Source organism: Heloderma suspectum, chromosome 2, assembly GCF_057233095.1.
Source record: "Heloderma suspectum isolate Gila_16-S chromosome 2, 16-S_ref, whole genome shotgun sequence".
Classification (NCBI taxonomy): Eukaryota; Metazoa; Chordata; class Lepidosauria; order Squamata; family Helodermatidae; genus Heloderma; species Heloderma suspectum.
The window spans coordinates 365,187,108-365,207,184 of record NC_139459.1 but is presented as its reverse complement, the minus strand read 5'-3'; the positions used below and the strand labels follow the sequence as shown (position 1 = coordinate 365,207,184).

At 49.5% G+C, this 20,077-nt stretch overlaps 10 non-coding genes across 10 annotated transcripts; 3 read left to right on the top strand and 7 right to left on the bottom strand.

The window, feature by feature from the left end:
* Positions 1-104: 104 nt before the first annotated feature.
* TRNAM-CAU (transfer RNA methionine (anticodon CAU)) lies at positions 105-177 on the bottom strand. Its single transcript has one exon. It is a non-coding gene; the product is annotated as a tRNA-Met (tRNA).
* Positions 178-3,057: 2,880 nt separating this feature from the next.
* On the bottom strand, positions 3,058-3,131 carry TRNAN-GUU (transfer RNA asparagine (anticodon GUU)). Its single transcript has one exon. It is a non-coding gene; the product is annotated as a tRNA-Asn (tRNA).
* An 806-nt stretch (positions 3,132-3,937) lies between these two features.
* TRNAG-CCC (transfer RNA glycine (anticodon CCC)) lies at positions 3,938-4,008 on the bottom strand. The gene has a single exon. It is a non-coding gene; the product is annotated as a tRNA-Gly (tRNA).
* Positions 4,009-4,499: 491 nt separating this feature from the next.
* On the top strand, positions 4,500-4,581 carry TRNAS-GCU (transfer RNA serine (anticodon GCU)). The gene has a single exon. It is a non-coding gene; the product is annotated as a tRNA-Ser (tRNA).
* Positions 4,582-6,435: 1,854 nt separating this feature from the next.
* On the top strand, positions 6,436-6,508 carry TRNAV-AAC (transfer RNA valine (anticodon AAC)). Its single transcript has one exon. It is a non-coding gene; the product is annotated as a tRNA-Val (tRNA).
* Positions 6,509-14,526: 8,018 nt separating this feature from the next.
* Positions 14,527-14,608, bottom strand: TRNAS-GCU (transfer RNA serine (anticodon GCU)). The gene has a single exon. It is a non-coding gene; the product is annotated as a tRNA-Ser (tRNA).
* A 20-nt stretch (positions 14,609-14,628) lies between these two features.
* Positions 14,629-14,702, bottom strand: TRNAN-GUU (transfer RNA asparagine (anticodon GUU)). Its single transcript has one exon. It is a non-coding gene; the product is annotated as a tRNA-Asn (tRNA).
* A 915-nt stretch (positions 14,703-15,617) lies between these two features.
* On the top strand, positions 15,618-15,690 carry TRNAV-CAC (transfer RNA valine (anticodon CAC)). Its single transcript has one exon. It is a non-coding gene; the product is annotated as a tRNA-Val (tRNA).
* A 2,282-nt stretch (positions 15,691-17,972) lies between these two features.
* TRNAF-GAA (transfer RNA phenylalanine (anticodon GAA)) lies at positions 17,973-18,045 on the bottom strand. The gene has a single exon. It is a non-coding gene; the product is annotated as a tRNA-Phe (tRNA).
* Positions 18,046-18,141: 96 nt separating this feature from the next.
* TRNAV-CAC (transfer RNA valine (anticodon CAC)) lies at positions 18,142-18,213 on the bottom strand. Its single transcript has one exon. It is a non-coding gene; the product is annotated as a tRNA-Val (tRNA).
* Between the last annotated feature and the right edge of the window lie 1,864 nt (positions 18,214-20,077).

Below are 20,077 nucleotides of genomic sequence, written 5' to 3'. Positions count from 1 at the left end.
CATTGTATAACTTCCCCTTTGCCTCTCTGAGGAAGCCCAGGTGTGCACAGCCCAGCTCCCCACCGATGTCTGTTGCAAAAGCAGAGGGTACTGCAAGTTGAAGCTGCCTTCTCTGAGGCTCGAACTCAGGACCTTCAGATTATGAGACTGACGCGCTGCCTACTGCGCTAAGAAGGCTGCAGGGGAGAACACACTGGGTGCCTTTTGTCTGCAAATCCATCTCCAGCCTGGCTAGCAGATAACAACTTTGCAAGCACTTGACCTCTAGAATGGCAGGAGGGAAGCAAAAGGCTTCCCTGCCCAGAATCAAACCCAGGCTGGGGCAGTAAAAGTGCTCAATCCTGACCACTAAACCACCAGGGAGAAAGGCGAGGCGGAAGCCTTTACAGCCCAGCTTCTCAGCAAATCGCTCAAAACCTCCATTCAACAGAATCCTCAGCCGGAATCACACCTTGCTCAAGATGGGCTCAGTCTGATCAAGGGAAAACCTCCCTGGAGCCCTCTGCTCAGCCACAACACCTTGGAGGTATGCGACTCTTTGCCTGGGGTGTATTCATGCCTAGTTCCTGATGGATGGTGCATTAATCTAATCATGAGGCATGGAATCTCTGTGTGGCTTCATTAAGTCAGATTTCAGGATCTTCACCTGACCACATGACCAGATACTAATACGTTATAACCTACAGGTAAAATTGCTTCATATGGTACTTTGTCCAGTCAGGCAGATGCCAGCTTTCCAGGAACATCTTTACACCAGGGTGAACTTCTTAAAGTAAGAGTATCATGTCCTGCCAAATACTGGGGCAACATGTCTCTCAGGCAGCGAACAGATTAAGGCTTTCTTCACATGGAGCTTTTATCCTCTGATTGAAATTGCTCCTTCACAGAAGTTTGTGGACATCTCCTGCATTAAATCCCCTTTCTTCCATTTTTAAATAGATCGCAGATAATGAGCTATCAAATTGCCTCGTTGTGTTCTGCTTGAGTTCCCTCCGTGAAAAAAGGAAAAGCGGCAAGAGGGTCGAGATCAATGCGAGATAATGGAAGACTCAGGGCATTTCTACACCAGCCTAAAACCCTGCATTTAAAACGGGGCTTTCTGCTTCTGTTTTAAATGCAGGATCACCACTGACTCCCTTTACGCATGCTCCCCTTCCCCACTCCTTCTCCCTGTATCTGAGTCTTCTATTATCTGTTATTGATCTCGCTCCTTTTCTTGCCTCTTTAACTCTTTTCACAGAGGAAACTAAAGCAGAACACAACGGGGTAATTTGACAGCTCATTATCTGCAATCTATTTAAAAACGGAACAAAGGGCATTTAGTGCAGGAGGGTCATGGCGTCATGTAAGGAGCCCACAAACTTCTGTGACGGAGCAATCTCAGTTGCAGGATAAAAGCCCGAAGGAGCCCTCAGATATGGGGAGAAGGAGCAGAAAGGGGAGGGGGGAAGGAAGTGGGTGAAAAAGGGAGTTGTTGTGATCCTGCATTTAAAACGGAAGCAGAAAGCCCCTTTTAAATGCAGGATATTGTGAGAGCTGGACTATAAGGAAGGCTGAGCGCTGAAGAATTGATGCTTTCGAACTGTGGTGCTGGAGAAGACTCTTACGAGTCCCCTGGACTGCAAGGAGGTCAAATCAGTCAATCCTAAAGGAAATCAACCCTGAGTGCTCATTGGAAGGACAGATACTGAAGCTGAAGCTCAAATATTTTGGCCACCTAATGCGAAGAAAAAACTCTCTGGAAAAGACCCTGATGCTGGGAAAGACTGAAGGCAAAAGGAGAAGGGGACGGCAGAGGATGAGATGGCTAGATAGCATCACCGATGCAATGAATATGAACTTGAGCACACTCCTGGAGAGAGCGCAGGACAGGAAGGCCTGGTGTGCTATGGTCCATGGGGTCACGAAGAGTCGGACACGACTGAACGACTGAACAAAAAAAAGAGATGCCCTAAAACGCTCCTCTGTTAGGCTGCTCCATCTTTTGCTTTGGCCTCAGACACACCACAAACAAAAGGGATCTCTTCCTGCTTTGGGCTGGGAAGATGCCATGCCAAATATTTCTAAAGCTACAGACTTCCGTTTTCCTCCACTGACAAGTAACAGCTCTTGGCCAGGTGTATTGGTCCCAGGAGTGTAGCCAAGTCATTTATAGTGTTAGAGGGGCCTAGAGATCCATAATGCTTGCTTAAGTTCATTATTGGTGCAATTCCCATGCTAGTAAGCCTCTGAGCATGTGCAGATGAGTCAAGAGGCCGATAACAGCCTTCTTGGTGCATTCCTTGCTAATGAGGAGAGTCTTTATCTCTGATGTGCCTGAGAAGCAGAGTTTGTTTCCCTTAAAGCTGCAGGTAGCTATGCTTGAGAACCAAGTGCCGTTAGTTTATGCTGAGAATGAACGCGAGGGGCGCATGCTGCTGAAACACTGCTTATTGCTAACCTGTATTGTATAAAACCCATTGTGCTCAAAGGCTCGGGGTTCAGAGAAGCTGTCTGATCCAACCATTGGGCACGCCTGTGTGCTGTAAGTTACCCAATAAAGTCTCCTTGTAAGCACATCTTTGAGTCTGATTTATCACTATCTTGGCACTTCTAACCTAAGAGTTCAATGCCCACAGCCGGGGCGACGTGCCAGGCAGCTATGTGGCAGGTTTTCACATGTTACAGCAGGCCAAACATTCACTTAGCTGCTGTAACGTCCTGCAACCCCTGAGGGAACCTGGGAAACTGCCTGCTATTTCCCCTTCCTCTTTCTGCCCTGGAAGGAAAAGGATCTTACCAGCTGTGCCAATGGTGCAGAGGCATCATGCAAGGTTCCCAGCCTTGTTTGAGTTCCCAGCCTTGCATCATGCAAGGTTCCCAGCCTTGTTTGAGTTCCGGTTGGTACGTACCTTATTCTGCCTTTTGCATTCCGAGAACTAAAGATAGCAACAATTGCCAAACGTTTTTGCCCTGAGGGGAAAGGTTTGACAACGGTGGGATTTGAACCCACATGTGCATTAGCAGTCAATTGCCTTCACCACTCGGCCACCACATCAAGAGCAGGGCACCCACAGCCGCCCCTGGGTGGGCTTGAACCACCATCCTTCTGGTTAACAGCCAGACGCGCTGACCGATTGCACTACAGAGACCTGGGCAGTGCTGCCTCTCAGCCTCCCTTGGCCTGAGGTTTCATGGCTAGGGGTGGTTTAGTGACAAATGGCTTCATAAAGCACACCAGCTCACCCCATCCAGCAGAGTGGTGCAGTGGACATGTGCTGGGCCAGAGGTTGATGGACCAAAACGATCCCCTGCTGGGTAGCTGCTGCCCATTGTTTTTGCCTCAGAACTCTGTCCAAAAAAGGGGGGTCCCTTCCCAAAGCTGGCCAAAATGTACACTTTGTGCCCCAAGTTTCTAAATGGTATGACCCGGCCCTTCCCCAAGCTTTTCTCTGGATGGGGCTCCGTTTTGCATCTGGCTGGTCAGAAAAAGCTGCATCTACAGACCTAGGGGCTCCCCACACCGACTTGGCCATTTTGATGGCTGGGCACCAGAGGACAGTGAAATGGGCACCCTGGGGTGACCCTGAAGCTCAGAGGCATTGGCTCTTACTCAGCACGTTCTTCGATAGCTCGGCTCATAGAGTAGAGGGCTGTAGTGTGTGATTCAAGGCATCCTTAAGCTGCCAGTTCAATTCTGATTGAAGGTGAGCTCCCCTTTTGCCAGACTTCCACATCATAAGAGGAGTGTTCTTTCGGGCAGTGCCTGCCGAAGAGCTGATTTGGCAAAAGGAGCATAACAGGGAAGCTTTGCTAAAGCCCGGGATCGAATCAGGGACCTTTAGATCTTCAGTCGAATCCCATCCTCGCTGAGCCTTTTCCCCACTGGCTGGAGGCCCTAGGGAAAAAATGTTTGGCTATCTTTAGTTCTGGGAATGCAAAAGGGGAGAGGAAGGCATGCGCCAGCCGGGACTCGAACCCGGGTCACGAGGTTGGGAACCTCGCATGATGCCTCTACACCACTGGCGCAGCTGATGAGGGCCTCGCAGAAGATGGAGTTCCAGTACTTCACCGTGTCTTAGGATTTGGACTGCCAAAGGGAAGTCTGCCATGGGACTGCTTGGACGGGAGGCATTCAGTGGAGAGCAGATAACTGGTTCTGGGCCTGTTGCCAGAAAAAAGGAGGGGGCGGCCTGAATTTGGAGCACAAAGCCAGCAGCCGGAAGGGAGACTTTTGGTTTTGCATGGTGTCAGAGGCAAAGGGAAGAGGCAGCAGATGGTTTCACTCCATCGGCCTCTGGGTTATGGGCCCAGCACGCTCCCACTGCCCCACTCTGCTGGAGGGCCTTGTAAACCCATTTGTCACCAAACCATCCCCAGCCATGAAACCTCAGGCCAAGGGAGGCTGAGAGGCAGCACTGCCCAGGTCTCTGTGGCACAATGGGTCAGCGCGTCTGGCTGTTAACCAGAAGGATGGTGGTTCGATCCCACCTAGGGGTGGCTGTGGGAGCCTCGCCCTCGACGAGGTGGCCGAGTGGTGAAGGCGATGGACTGCTAATCCGTTGTGCTCTGCACGCGTGGGTTCGAATCCCACCCTCGTCGAGCCTTTTCCCCCCTGGCAGGAGGACCCAGGGCAAAAACATTTTGCTATCTTTACCTCTGGGAATGCAAAAGGAGAGAGAAAGGCATGCACCAGCTGGGACTCGAATCTCGCATGATGCCTCTGCACCACTGCCACACCTGATGAGGGCCTTTTCCTCCCTGGCAGCACCTTGCGGAGAAGCAGAAGATGGCAGGGGTTGTGTAGGGTCTCTCAAGGGTTTGGTCATTTCACAGTGCCTGGCCAGGAGCTGTGCTTATCACATCCCCCTCGCACTTCAGTGCTCTAAGGGTGCCTTGAATTGCACACCGCAGCCCGCTGCTCTGCCAGCTGCATCATCAATGGGCGGTCCAGCTGTGGTCCCACACCTCCGAGCTCCATGGCTGTTCCACTGGGCTCTCACGCCCAGTCGTGGAAATGCGGGAGCTGGTGTGAGGGGGCCCCTGCACTTGCGTTTCTATGGTGTAGTGGCTATCGCATTTGCCCCACATGCAAAAGGTCTCTGGCTCGTAACCAGGCAGAAACATGGCTTTTCCCCAACAGCCAGGCTAAACACAGAGACCCCAGCCAAAGGAATGCTTGGGGAAAGGCTGTGTCATACCATTCAGAAGTTTGGGGCACAAAGTGTGTTTCCTGTACAACCTTGGGATGCTCCTTTTCTTTGGCGGGGTGTCCAAGGCAAAAGCCAAGGGCAGCAAACAGCATAGGGCATCTAGCAGAGGATGGTTTCGATCCATCAGCCTCCGGGTTATGGGCCCAGCACGCTCCCACTCTGCTGGATGGGGGAAAGTGGACTGATTTACCTCCCAGCCAGTCCAAGAAGTGAAAACTCAGGCCAAGGCCACACTGGGGACCTTTCACATGTGGTGCAAATGTGATAACCGCAACACTACAGAAACTGCGCCTTGGTGAAAGCCATTGGTCCCACCCTGTGACCGGGAACGCTCATGCCCATGTTGGTATGCCCCTTGGAAAAGTGTTTGTGTGGGGGAAACACGGTGATCACCACCCCTCCGTTCCTTCCCTCCACTGGCCTTGTATCCAGCTGCAGGTGGTGTGAAGGGGAATTTACCGGGTTCGGGAGGCACAACCCTGCGCTTCCCAGTCATGAGGTCTCCAGACATGGCCCCTGTTGCTACCAAAGCAAGAATCATGGCCGTAGATCAACAGGCTGGCTGCACGGAGCCTCTGCTTCTGCCTTGGAAAAGGAAACATGTACACAGCCCAGCACCCCAAACTTCGCACCTTCACTTCCACCCCGCTGAGAAAGTGCAGGTAGGCAATGCGCCCTTCCCACGCCCATCATGAAGGCTCACACTCGGGACCTTCAGATTATGAGACTGTCGCGCTGCCTGCTGCGCTAGGAAGGCTGCAGGAAGGAGGGAGACCGGGGGCCCATCCCTGTGCACATCCAGCCCCAGCTTGGCCAGAAGACAACGCCTCGGCAAGAGCTCAACCTCTGGAAGGCAGGGAGGAAGCAAAAGCCTTCCCTCCCTGGGAATTGAACCAGGGCTACAGCGGTGAGAGCGCTGAATCCTGACCACTAGACCACCAGGGGGAAAGGCGAGGAGAAGTCTTTACAGCCCAACTTCTCAGCAAATCGCTCAACACCATCCATTCATGAGAAGCCTCAGCCAGAATGCCGCTGCTCCTGCCTGGCAAAATGGACCCCCTGGTGGAAGCATGCCCAGGCTGTGGATGCAAAGGTGCCATCCTGGCCCTTAGACCAAGAGTGACAAGTGGGGCTTGTCCCCAGCTCCTCTGTTCCTTCACTCAATTTGATTTGAGACGCTGGATGTCTGATTTGTGTAGCCCCGATGCCTCTGGGCTGCAGCATGGCCCCACAGCCAGGTTGTGTTTCTGTAGTGTAGTGGCTATCACGTTCGCCTAACACGCAAAAGATCCCCGGATCGAAACCGGGCAGAAACATGGCTTTTTCCCAGCAGCCAGACCCTAAATAGAGCCTCCAGCCAAAGAGAAGCTTGGGGAAAGCCTGAGTTGTACGACGTAGAAGATTTTGGCAGAAAGCGATCCGGTCAGCAGTGGGAACGAACCACTTTTCTTTTGCTAGGTGTTGCATAATTTGTGGTAAGTGTAACACCGCAGGACGTGCATAATTTGTGGTAAATGTAACACCATAATTTGCTGGGTGTAATACCACAGGAAGGTTTTGCCTTGCTTTGACTGAGCCCATTGCAAGCGAGGTGTGAGAAAAGGATTCTACCCTGTTTGCTCTGTCCAAAGTCATCTCCTCTGCTTTGGTCTGTCTTGCCTAAACTTGGCCCGCATTCGTTACAATGCCATAAAAATCTAGCACTCAAATGCCCAGTTGCTGTTGTTCTCTCTGCTGCTGCTTGGGCCCACTCAGGCCCAGGTCCCTTGAACCTTGCTTGGCCTTGGCTCCCCCAAACCTAAAGGGGCGTACCCTTAAAATAGAGGAGTAGGACCCTTTTGGCCCCAAGGACCATATGTGGTGTTACTAGGGAGCTAAGTGTACACACACACACACACACACAACCCCTCAGCAAACACTTCCTCCTCCTCCTCCTCCTCCTCCCCCCTCCTTGACTCCCATTATACATTTTTAGCACAAAGCATACCAGCCAGGAGCAGGATGGGACCCCTCTCCTTTGGTGGGGTGTTGAAGGCAGAAGCAAAGGGCAGCAGTCACCTAGCAGAGGATGGTTTCAATCCATTGACCTCTGGGTTATGGGCCCAGCACACTCCTGCTGTGCCATTCTGCTGGATGGGAGAAAGTGAGCTGGTATGCTTTATGAACCCATTTCTCTCCAAACCATCCCCGGCCAGGAAACCTCAGGCCAAGGGAGGCTGAGAGGCAGCACTGCCTGGGTCTCTGTGGCGCAATGGGTCAGCGCGTCTGGCTGTTAACCAGAAGGATGGTGGTTCGAGCCCACCAGGGACGGCTGTGGGAGCCCCACCCTCGATGAGGTGGCCGAGTGCTGAAGTTTAGCACAACAATTAGCACAACTGCTAATCTGTTGTGCTCTGCACGCGTGGGTCCCACCCTCATTGACCCTTTTCCCTACTGGGCGGAGGCCCTGGGATTAAAACATTTGGCTGTCTGCATTATCTTTAGACCTCAGTCTAAAGGTCTAACACTCTCCCACCTGAGATGGTGAACTGGACCAGTACACCCCATGTGTGCCCAAAATGAGGCTCAAAAGGAGAAAGATTGGATGCCAACTCCCCACCCCACAACAAAAGGATGATGTTTCTGCCCGGTTTTGAACTGGGGACCTTTTGCGTGTGAGGTGAATGCGATAACCACTACACCGCAGAAACTGCACCTTGGCCAGAGGCGTTGTTCCCATCCCCCAGCCAAAAGGGCTCTGTCCAGAGGTCCATCTTCACAGAAACGCATCGAGAATAGCTTTCAGCTTTTCTCTGCTTTTTCCTGAAATTGGCTTTGGTCCATCAGCAGCACCCTAAGCTGATAAAAGAGGACTACACCCCTCCCAAAACAACCACTTTCACAAGTCACACTGCACTCTAATCCGCCTTACTTTGGAGCAGGGTGGGCGGAGTCCTGCCAGTTGAAATGAACTTCATCACACATGAGAGACTGGGTCCCTGACCCCTCTTTCCCCTGCTCAGGGAAAGGTAATGTATGGTAAGGGATATCAGGCATCCAGAGAAAAGGAGCAGAGGTTTCCTCTGGAAATTTCCCTACATCCCACCAACAAGTGTGCTCGCCAGTCTCCATAGTCTGCCAGTCTCCACAGCATTGAGACTCCCATGTTGCTACTGAGAGATGGTTCCATACAGCAATATCACATATACAGAGCTACAGTATATCGCCATATTGCTAAACAGGAGAAAGCTCCAGGTGCCGCTTTGGCGCTTTAGCAATATAGTGATTTAGTGCAATAGCAATTTATCTGTATGGCGATTTAGTGGTATAGCGATTTAGTGCTATAGTGATTTAGCTGTATGGCAATTTAGTGGTATAACGATTTAGTGCAATAGCAATTTATCTGTATGGCGATTCTTTATTTATTTATTTCATTTCTATACCGCCCAATAGCCGAAGCTCTCTGGGCGGTTCACAAAAATTAAATCCAAGCAACACACAATAAAACAATTTAAAATATACAGAACATTAAAACCACAATATAACAATACAACCACAATAAAACCTAGCAGCAGTGCAGGAGTTTAAAATACAGATTTAAAACAGCAAAGATAAAAATTTAGAAAGCTAAAATGCTAAAATGCCTGGGAAAATAAAAAGGTCTTCACCTGGCGCCGAAAGGAATACAATGTAGGCGCCAGGCGAACCTCACTAGGGAGCTCATTCCAGAGCCGGGGTGCCACAGCAGAAAAAACCCTCCTCCTAGTAGCCACCCGCCTCACTTCCTTTGGCAGGGGCTCACGGAGAAGGGCCGCTGATGATGATCTTAAGGTCCGGGCAGGCACATATGGGAGGAGGCGATCCTTCAGGTAACCTGGCCCCAAGCTGTTAAGGGCTCTGAATGTTAACACCAGCACTTTGAATCGGGCCCGGAAATGGACTGGCAGCCAAAGCAGCTGGAAAAGTACTGGCATAATATGAGCTCGCAGGCCAGTCCCTGTTAACAATCTTGCTGCCCTATTTTGGACCAGCTGAAGTTTCCGGACCGTTTTCAAAGGCAGCCCCACGTATAACGCATTGCAGTAATCCAGACGAGAAGTTATCAGAGCATGGATAACTGTAGCAAGGCTATCTCTGTCCAGATAAGGGCGTAGTTGGTATACCAGCCTAAGCTGATAAAAAGTGCTCCGTGCCACTGAGTTCACCTGTGCCTCAAGTGACAGTTCTGGTCACTTGTATGTAGCGATGTAGTGGTATAGCGATTTAGTGCTATAACGATTTAGCTGTATGGCAACTTAGTGGTATAGCAATTCAGCTTTCTAGTGATTTAGCTGTATGGCAACTTAGCAGTATAGCAATTTAGCACTATAGTGACATGGTGGCTTTGTGATTTAATAATTTTGGAGGTTTAGCAATTTAGAGACTTAGAGATTCGGCATGGTGAACATACCCAGGGGTGTGCCTTTCATCTGGTTGTGACCTCAGTCAAGGGGTCACAGCCACCCCTTGACTGAGGTCACAGCCAGGTGAAAGAGACACCCCTGGGCACGTCCATCATGCAGGATTTAATCTAAAGGAATGAGGCACACAACAGCTGAACCACATGGGAGCCGCATTAAAGGGGGAAAAAACAGACTAAAAGTACTTTGCGAAAATGCGCCTTTTCCGGGGGGAATCTGCGGGGATGCTGCAGATTGGCAACGTCGGGTCTCAAATGACCCCAAACTGCTCCCCCTCCATGTTAAATTGGGAGTATAGATTGGTGCCAGGATGCAATCACATCCGCGTGCCTCCTGGAAGCATCCCATGCATCACCTCCTGAGGCCTTTCAGATTATGGGACTGATTCACCTCCCTAAGGTAGCCATAGTAAAAGCAGCACGTGCCTCTTTCTCATAAAAATCCAACATAATTTTGTCCTGAAGACTGTGCTTTGATAAGAGCAATGCCTCTTGCAAGGCAGGGGTGGGAGAAAAAGCCTTCCCTGTGGGAATAAAACCTGGGCTGCAGCACTGAAAGGGCTTAATCCTGACCACTCGATGACCAGGGAATATGGTGATGCAGCAGTAGACTGACCATATTTCCTTGAGACAAAAATGGGATATTGGGATGACAAAAATGGGACGGGGTTATGTAATATTCCATATTCATGAAAAAGTAAGACGATAACAGTTTTATTACACGAACATATTGAGCTAACAATTATTCTTCAGTGACAGAACTCATACAAAAATTTAGGTAGACATAGAGGGGGGCTGTATTTCACCATGATCGTACCATGAATATGAGTCTGAAAAGTCCGAATCAAGCTGAATGTAGAGCAAAAAGAATCTCTATGGGCAGAACGATGGTAGAAATAACAGTAAGACTCACCCTCCTGGCTCCCACATGCTGAACGGGGTTTAGCGACCGCCTCTTGAATTCCCCGCCACTGCAGACAAGCAAGGGGGCGGCATCTGATCATTGCTAGCTCAAGAAGCCTGGCCCTGGCCTTTCATCACACTAGTAGTTTTACTGCATGCAATGATTAGCATACAGCCTTATGATAAACGTGTTTAGTTTTTTACAAAAAATTAAAAACGGGACAAAATTGACATTTATATTAAAACTACGGGATGGTCAGGAAATATGAAAAAAACGGTACTGTCCCGTTTAAAACGGTATGTATGGTCAGCCTATGCAGAAGCCTCATCAACACTTTCGGTGATTTATCTATTTGTATCCTGCCTTTAAGGCAGAAGCCTCACAAGGCAGCATACAATAATACAGGAGCTCACCTTAAAAGAATATAACCTGGCTGCTTCCTAACTCTAGACCGCCATGGAGAATAGTGAGGCAGAAGCCTCTATGGTCTGCTGCTCACCCAATTACTCAAAACCACCCATTCAGTAGAGGCAACAGCTGGGATGCTGCTCCTCCTATCAGACAAAACTATTCCTTGACCAGGAATCGAACCTGGGCCACGGCGGTGAAAGCACCAGATCCTGACCACTAGACCGCCAGGGATATGCGAGGCCGTTTTTCGCCCTTCTGTTTGTTCACTTAACAGCTCTCGTCTCCACCAGCAGGTGATGCAAAGGGGGAAATTGTATTTGATATGGATGCTTGCCCCTTCGACCCCTGTGCTGCCTGTTGCACTTGGAAGGCTGCACTTGGAAGGCTGTGGAAAAAAGCGACCTCGTGGAAAGGAGTTGAGTTTTTTTTTAACGCACAGCCCTGCTTTCCCTGCTCAGGTGGGTTTGTCCAGGACTTGAACCAAACCCCTCTCAAACCAAAAACTGGGGTGTTGAACCTCCTTCAGTCTGAGGGCCAAATTCCATTTTGGAGGAGCTCCCAGTGGCCACATTCCAGGGGTGGGCGTGGCCAAAGGCAACAGGGCGGAGCCAAAAGTACCAGCATATTTTAGCTTCGAGCTCTCACTGCCAGTAACTACGCCTTAGGAGAGGCATTTCTGCCACCTTTTAGAATGAGAGAAAGAACACAAAAACCCAGGAAGCTACCCCACATTCAGTGATCAAGGGAATGGGGCGAGGCCAGGGGAATAGGGCACGGCCGTCTACGGACCCCTGGGAGGGCTGGATTTGACCCCCAGGCCTGAGGTTCTGCACTCCTGCCCTAGGCCATAGAGCCTCCACTTTGCCCCTCTGAGAAAGTGTCGGCATACACGGTCTGGCTTCCCGTCCCCATCTCTTGCAAAAGCAGAACGCCAGAAGCTGCCTCCTCTGAGGTTCCAACTCAGGGCCTTCAGTTTCTGAGACCAGTTGGTGGCCCCGATGTTAGTGGGGCTGTGAATCTGGTCTGGGTTTCAGTCAGAACTCTAAAGGAGCTATCCCAGGTGCTGAACCCTCTCCTCAAAATGGGTTCGGCACCCTGGACAGCTCCTTTAGAGTTCTGACGGATTCTGATTGAGCAGATTCGCAGTCTCACTGACATCAGAGCCACCAGCCTCCATACTGCTGCGTACTGCCTTAAGAAGGCGGTGGGGGAAAGTGGCCTGAGTGAGAGAAGCAGGGGAGAAGGGCTTTGGCAGCCCAGGAGCTCAGCAAAACATTGCCCTGGCATCCCGCCTGGCCTTATATAATGACTGGGCTCGCACATCATGAGAAGCCACCTTGGAGGCATTTCTCTGTGCAGCTTTTTGTTGCTGCAGTGGCCGCCATTGTGAATATTCAAGCCATGGCAGGGAACGGCTGTAGCTTGCCGTTCTGTGAGAACCCAGTAGGGAGCGTTGTTGGAGTGCGTGCAAGCCACCCACAACTAGGGATGTCCGGATTCCCCACCTTCCGTTCCAGTGGGGAATCTGCCTGGGGGGAGGAGTCCGTTCCTCCCCCCTGGAATCCTCCGGAGTGGCTCCGCTCCATGAGGATTCTGCGGAGCCGCACTCTGGCTCCGTACCGCTGCACTTACCTCAGCTCTAGGAGGATTCCGGCTGGAATGGCACTAGGGCTCCGGAGTGCTGACAATACGGTAATGGCAGCTGCCATTACCGTATCGCCCGTGCTCCGGAGCTGGAGTGCCATTCCGGCCAGAATCTTCCTGGAGCGGAGGTAAGTGGAGCTGTTCCGCTGCAGATTCTGGAGGCCGGATTCCAAAGAAACCAGCTTCATTTGAGTCCGCCGCAGATTTCGCTGACATCCCTACCCACAATCCATGGGCTGTTTTAGGGTTGCGGGTGGCTTGTCAAGCACCCCAGCAACTGACCCTCACCGGATTTGCACATAACAAGCTACAGTGCGCCCCCACCTTGGCTTGAATATTCAAAATGGCTGCCGCCATGACAACAAAACCCCCCACAGGGAAATTTCTCCATGGTGGCTTCCCGTTATGTGTGGACCCTCCCAATGTGTTGTCAATGGTCAATCCAGGAAAGGGGCACTCCTAGACCTACACTTAGGCCTACATTTAAATGGCCTTTATAAAGGATGAATAACACTTGCTATCCTCTCACCTACTGCCTTGGCCTCACAGAGGCCCAGCCCCTTTGAACCCTGGGCCAGGCTCTCTCAAACCTAAAAGGGAAGTGCTCTTAAATGGCCATCCCCACACGTTCGATTGATTAATTTATTTACTTCCACTCCATCTTTTAGGGTGGGCCCTCACAAAGCAGCTTACCAAAACAAAAACAAAACAACAAAACCCACCCTTAAAAATGCAACATAGAATAAACAGCAACATGATGATGATCATCATGGAAAAAAGCTTGATGGGATAAAAAGGTCTTTAGGATCTGCTTAAAGCCACAAGAGAGGGGCCAAACAGAGTGCTTGGGTGAGGGAATTCCACAGATGTGGAGCAACCACAGAGAAGGCCAAATCAGTCTTAATGGTGAGGCAGAGAGCAGGGCTTCCAAGGCTGATTGTAGGACCCGTGAGGGATCGACACTCCTATGGGGGTATAGAGTCCTACAAGTAACCTGGTCCCAGACTGTTGACAGCTTTAATAATTAGTATCAGCACTTGATATTGAGCCTGTTAACCAGTGTGGTGTAGTGGCTAGAGTGTTGGACTGGGAGATCTGGGTTCTAGTCCCCACTTGGCCACCGAAGCTCACTGGGTGGCTTTGGGCCAGTCACAGACTCTCAGCCCAACCTACCTCACAGGGTTGTTGTTGTGAGGATAAAATGGAGAGGAGGAGTATGTACACCACCTTGGGTTCCTTAACAAGGAAAAAGGTTGAGATATAAATGTAATAAACAAACGGTATATTTTTGGTATATTATTGCTATATTATTTGGTATATTATGACCAGACTGCCAAGTCCCCAGAAGCTTTCTGGTGGCTTGAATTTTGTACAAGCTGACATTTCTGATCTGTCCTTCAGAACATGATTTGTTTATTTGATTTGTACCTCATCTTTCCACCAAAAATGGCACTCGAGGCATTCTTTACCCTAGTCTAGTCTGGATGTAACCAGCTTGTGTGTAATGGAGGGTCATGACACCTTGCACAAGAAAAGGGGTCCCTTTCGGCATTTGGACAGGACTCCATTTGCCAAAATCTCCATTTCCTTCCATCAACAAACCTAGAACTGGCAATATTCTACTCTGCTGCTAAGTTCTTGGTCAGCAATACAGCACACTTTCCTTTGGCAGGCCAAACCCTCGCTCAGCTGCTATAACATGGTGCAACTCCTGAGGCAACCTCGGAAACCTCCTGCTACTTCCCCTTCCTCTTTCTGCCCTGGAAGGGAAAAGTGGTGTAGAGGCATCATGCAAGGTTCCCAGTCCTGTGACCTGAGTTCGAGTCCCAGCTGGCGCATGCCTTCCTCTACCTTTTGCATTCTGAAATCTAAAGATAATACAGACAGCCAAATTTTTTTTGTCCCAAGGTCTCCCTCCAGCCAGTGGGGAAAAGGCTCGACGAGGGTGGGATTCGAACCCACGCGTGCAGTGCACAGTGGATTAGCAGTCCATCACCTTTACCACTCGGCCACCTCGTCAAGGGCAGGGCACCCACAGCCGTCCCTGGGTGGGCTCGAACCACCATCCTTCTGGTTAACAGCCAGACACGCTGACCCATTGCGCCACAGAGACTTGGAAAAGCCTGCCTATCAGGACTCTTGTTACACTCGCCCCATATCTACGAGCAACGAGAAGTTCCAGGGACACAATGGATTCACCTGGTTTTAATCTCCTTTCAAAAGGTGGTCAATTGTTTTGTATTTGATACAAGATCCGTCAGGAGAAGGAACAAAGGCAGCCTTACCCATTCCTCATGGTCTTGTGGTCTGGATTCGGCACTCCTGTAGCGCAGGTTTCATTTCCAGCCAAGGAAGTTCCTTGTTCCCTCTCTGCTATTCAGGAGTTGGAGCTCTTGACAAGGTGTTGTCTTCAAGCTGTGTTTGGGTTGGATTTCCACTGGAAAGATGTGCCTGCTGCATTTTCCAAGGCCGCCTTAGCCCAGTGAGTCTCACCATCTGAAGGGCTTCAGGGACTGAGGTTTGGGGTGCTTCTGGCAGCAGCTTCCAGGAGGCACAGAAGTGTGATCACCAGCTGGTCACAGCGCTCTCGGCTGGGGCTGGGGAGGCTTTTTCCAGTCTTCAGTAAATTACAGCAGGAGACATTCTGTTGTAAGAATCTCTGCAGATGTTTTTATAAGTGAGTAGAGGTGTCTAGGCCTTGCTTGCAGTGTGGAATGTTTTATAGGTTTACAATGCTTAATTGTATGCACAGGCCTTGTTGCAATGTGCTTTATTAATTGTGTGTTTTTTAATTCTTATATATTGCATGTATGAGTTGTCCTACCTTATTTTATTATTGTTGTTGTCACAGCCCTCTGAAGAAGGATTTATAATAAAAAAAAGAGGCTGAAACGTGTCGGGCTTTTTACTAATAAAACCTTGTCCAGTATCCTGAGATGATTCTCTTTTGGGGGTTCACCTTGGATACTCACTTGCTTTTGCACCTCTGTTTCTTTCTAGTGGAGAGAAAGGGCCTAGTCAAAACAGAGTTTCTGTAGTGTAGTGGTTATCACGTTCGCCTCACACACGAAAGGTCCCCGGTTCGAAACCGGGCAGAAACATCATCCTTTTCGTCTGGGGTGGAGAGTTGGCATCCCCTCTTGCTCCTTTTGAGCCTCCTGTAAAGAACCAAGGCGACTCCATTTTCTAGGAGGTATCCATTTTCTGGAGCAGCTCTGTTGAGCTGATTAGCCTTGTGAGAGGCCCAGGCGGAAGAACAGGCATGAAAGCATTTGATCACCCGAAGGGAGGATGGGATCTGGCTGTCTCTGGCCTCAAGGGCATATAACGCCCAGCTCTGCTGGAGGGAGTAGAGTGTGCTTTCAGCTGTGCCTGTGTGAAAAGTGTTCCTCTCGCTTTGGTTTTCCATCAAGGAGGGGAGTGGGCAGAACTGGGGAGTGGTACAGTTAGTGTACATAAACTGGGGAGGGCCATCGTGCCAGCTGCCTTTGTTCTTGTCTTGCCTCAGAGAAGGAGGTGTTCATATCTGGCGTGGCTTATGAAAAGGCCCATGCTAAGGCAAGATCAGCCATAAAAAAAGAAGTCTGTATTGGGTTTACGGCTGTCTTGTACTTGCATTAATCTGTTGTATTAATCTTGTACAACAAGATTAAGCTGTTGTATTAATCTGTTGTATTAATCTGTTGTATTAATCTTGTACTTGTATTAATCTGTTTGTACCAGTTTGCCTTTGTAACGTCCAATTCCCCTTTCCCTCTTGTAAATAAACCTATGAAAGCTGTGTGCAAAGTCCAGTGTTACTCTGCAGCTGGTGCTACTAAGGTGATATTGTCCTTGGCTCTGGGACTCAAGGGAACCAGTTTGGCACCTGATTTGGCAGAGCTAAGTTGACCAAGCAAGCCTGGGGACTCCCCTGTCCTAGGCTGGGGGCAGCAGGGGGTGGGGATGGCAGCTTTCCATTAGAAGTGGTTCGGCTTTGGATCACATTTCTTTCCTCTGCCTTCCTTTACACTCAAATTGGGGGCACATATGGTATCCTGGCCTCCCTGGGCGACCAAAATAGCTCAGCGGGGAGAGCCTTGGACTGAAGATCCAAAGGCCCCTGGTTCAAAAAGTGTGTCATGCTCCTTCTGCTAAATCACCTCTCCTTGGCCACTTCCCTCAGGAGCTGGGGCCTTTCAGGGCAGTGGAGGTTTCAGACTGCCCAAGGACAGGTTGCCACAGAGGCAAGTGGATGGGGTCAGCGGAAGCTGGTGGCTCCGATGTCAGTGGGGCAGTGTATCTGCTCCGGGGTTCAATCAGAACCTGTCGGAACTCTAAAGAAGCTATCTGAGGTGCTGAAGTTTGGGGATAGGGTTCAGCACCTTGGATAGCTCCTTTAGAGTTCTGGCTGGTTCTGACTGAAACCTGGAGTGGATTCACTGGCTCCACTGGAAGGGATGGCTGTCTGAGAGATGTTACTTCTGGAGCAGACAGTTGCCGTTTCTTCTCCTGATGCCAGAGGTTAGTGGGCAGGTGTACATTAAAAGAAAATTATTCTCATGCACACCATGTTTGGTCAGATACAAGGCCCAGGTAAAGAATGGCGGGACGAAGAACAGCCTCACACACATCCCTGGTGGTCTAGTGGTCAGGATTTGGCGCTCTCACCACCACGGCCCGGGTTCCATTCCCAGCCAAGGAAGCCTTTTGCTCACTCCCCATTTTCCATGAGGTAAAGCTCTTCCAGGGACATGTTCTTCGGGCCAAGCTTGGGTTGGATTTGTGTGGTAAAGTCACCTGTGCCTCCCCCCCCCCCACAGCCTTTTAGGGCAGTACTCAGTGCTCCAGTCTCGTGATCTTTATTTCAAACAAGTTTTTCCTGAATGGCCTTCACCGTTTTATTTTTATGACTTGATTTAAAATATTTTTAATCTTTTGAATTTTGATTCCCCCCCCCCTTTACTCTTTATTGCTTGGGAATCTTTTGTAGATGTAGAGCGGTTTATAAAATTGGTAAATAAGTCGAGAATCTGACGGTCCTGAGTGAGAGCTTCAGAGAAGGCAGCTCATGGCATCCTGCTTTTGTTATGTGTGAGGCTGGAGAGCAAGGCTGCCTCTGTCTGCACCTTCTAAGGGAGCAAAGGTGATGCTCTGAGTGTCGAGGGATCCATCCTGCGGCTCAGAGGTGCTGGTGCTATGTCCGGGATGCCCTTCAATAGAACAGCTGGTGGAACTGTAGACCATAGTATGTGATTCAAGTACACTTAGGCCACCAGATCAATTCTGGCTCAAAAGAGAGCTCGCCTTTTGCCAGAGTTCCACATGGCGAGGGGTGCATTCATTTGGGCAGCGCCCATCAAAGTGAGCTAATTTGCAAAAAAAGAGTGCGCCACACAAGCTTCACCAAAGCCCGGGCCTGAACCAGGGACCTTTAGATCTTCAGTCTAACATTCTCCCAACTGAGCTACTTTGGCAGGCTACAGGGAATAGTACACCCCATGTGTGCCCGAAATGAGGCTCAAAAGGAGCAAGATGGGATGCCAGCTCCCCACCACACAAGAAAAGGATGATGTTTCTGCCCGGTTTCGAACCAGGGCCTTTCGCATGTGAGGCGAATGTGATAAGCGCTACACTACAGAAACTGCACCTTGAGTGGAGCTCTCATTCCCACCCCCTAGCCAAGAGTGCTTTGTCCAGCAGATGATCACATCTAGAGACAGGTGAACAAGCGATGTTCAAGCTTGCTAAGATTCTCCTAACATCAGCTTGCTACTTGTCTCTCCTTGATTTGCACTCGCATTTGCGATTGCTGTTTGTTTTGCGCAAAAGGGAAAATTGAAACAGCAATCAAATGTGGAAACATATAAAAACCCAAATTTGCACAAATTTCGAAAGTTGCCCACATTTTCCCATCGACCGAAGTGTGGGTGATTTTAAAATTTGTGCATTTTTTAAATTTGCACAAAATTGAATGGGGACATTTGCGCAAATTGAACACAAGCACATGTTCGAGAACAGGGTTGTGAACAAGGCATACTCGCATATTTTGCGAGCAGAAACAGAATTCTTGCACATCCCTAATCACATCTCTGTGCCTCCTACAAGCAGCACCCCAAGCCTAATGCTCTGAGGCCCTTCAGATTATGAGACGGGTGCACCGCCAGCTGCTCTCAGGCGGAATGGAAAAAAGCAGCATGCACGCCTTTCCTATGGAAATCGAACACAAGCGTGGTTAGATGCTTCTGTTGCATGCTGGTCTCGTTTAGCATGAAAAAGAAATTAGGTGTTGCTCGATGGTCACTCCAGGAAAGAGGCATCACTAGATCTACATTTAAATGCATGCTGTAGTGAGGGAGATGAGGTGGGAAATGCTGCCATTTGGCCAGCCCTGCTGAAAGACTTAATTTTTTCCCTCTTCCCTCCCCATTCCTATTTCTTTGTGTGTTGTGTTTTTAGATTGTAAGCCTGTAGCCAGGGAGTGTCTTCTTTTATTTTATGTAAGTTGATCCAAGAGCCTTTTGGCTGAGGAGCAAAATAAAAATACTTTAAATAAATACATTAAATGCTTTTTTAAAAAACAAGCAAGAACTAGAGATAATCATTGTCCTCCCTGCTGCTCCTTGGGCCCACTGAGAGCCAGCCTGCTTGAGCCTTGGGCCCAGCTTTCTCAAACCTAAAAGGGAGGCACTCTTAAAGATTAATCAACACATTCAGTGGTTTATCTATTTGAACCCTGCCTTTAAGGGACAGTCGTCACAAGGCAGCTTACAATAATACATTTGCTCACCTTCAGGGAATATAACATGGCTGCTTCCCAGCTCCGGAACACCAGGGAGAATGATGAGGCAAAAGCCTGTACGGCTGTCTTCTCACTAAACTCTCAGGTGAAGGGCTGCCTGCAACTGTATGAGCCTGCCCAAGCGTTAAGATCAGTGTTAAGAGGCCCTAATCTCTAGCCCACCAGTAAGAGCTGTTCAGCTCACGGGTCCTAGGGACAGGGCTTTCTCAGTGGTGACCCCACGCTTTTGGAGCTCCCGTCTCAGATAATTTCTCATCAATGCTGGCTTTACAAAAACAAACAAAAATCCCTGAAGGCATATTCATTCCGGTCTGCATTTGGTGCTTAAAAACATTAGCTGCTGTTGTGTGTGTTTCTTTAATTGTAATTAGCATGTTCAGGTTTTAATAATATTGTAAGCTGCCTTGTGAGGACAGTGCAGTCTGAAAAGCAGGTTAAAAAATCTTTAAAATAAATAAATAACAAAGTACTCAACACCACGCATTCATTGGAGGTAACAGCTGTTAGATAAAAATAGTCCTTGCTTTCGGTTTAGAAGGAAAGGATGCCAGGCAGGCAGCAGTGGATCCAACACTATTTTATTGAAACGTTTTGCAAAACGGGTGCAGAGCAGTCTGGACCTCGAGACACGTGTGCAAAAGCCTTTTATACCATATTGCTTCTATTGTTCTTACTAGTAACCAATGAAACAGTTAGTACATCGGCTC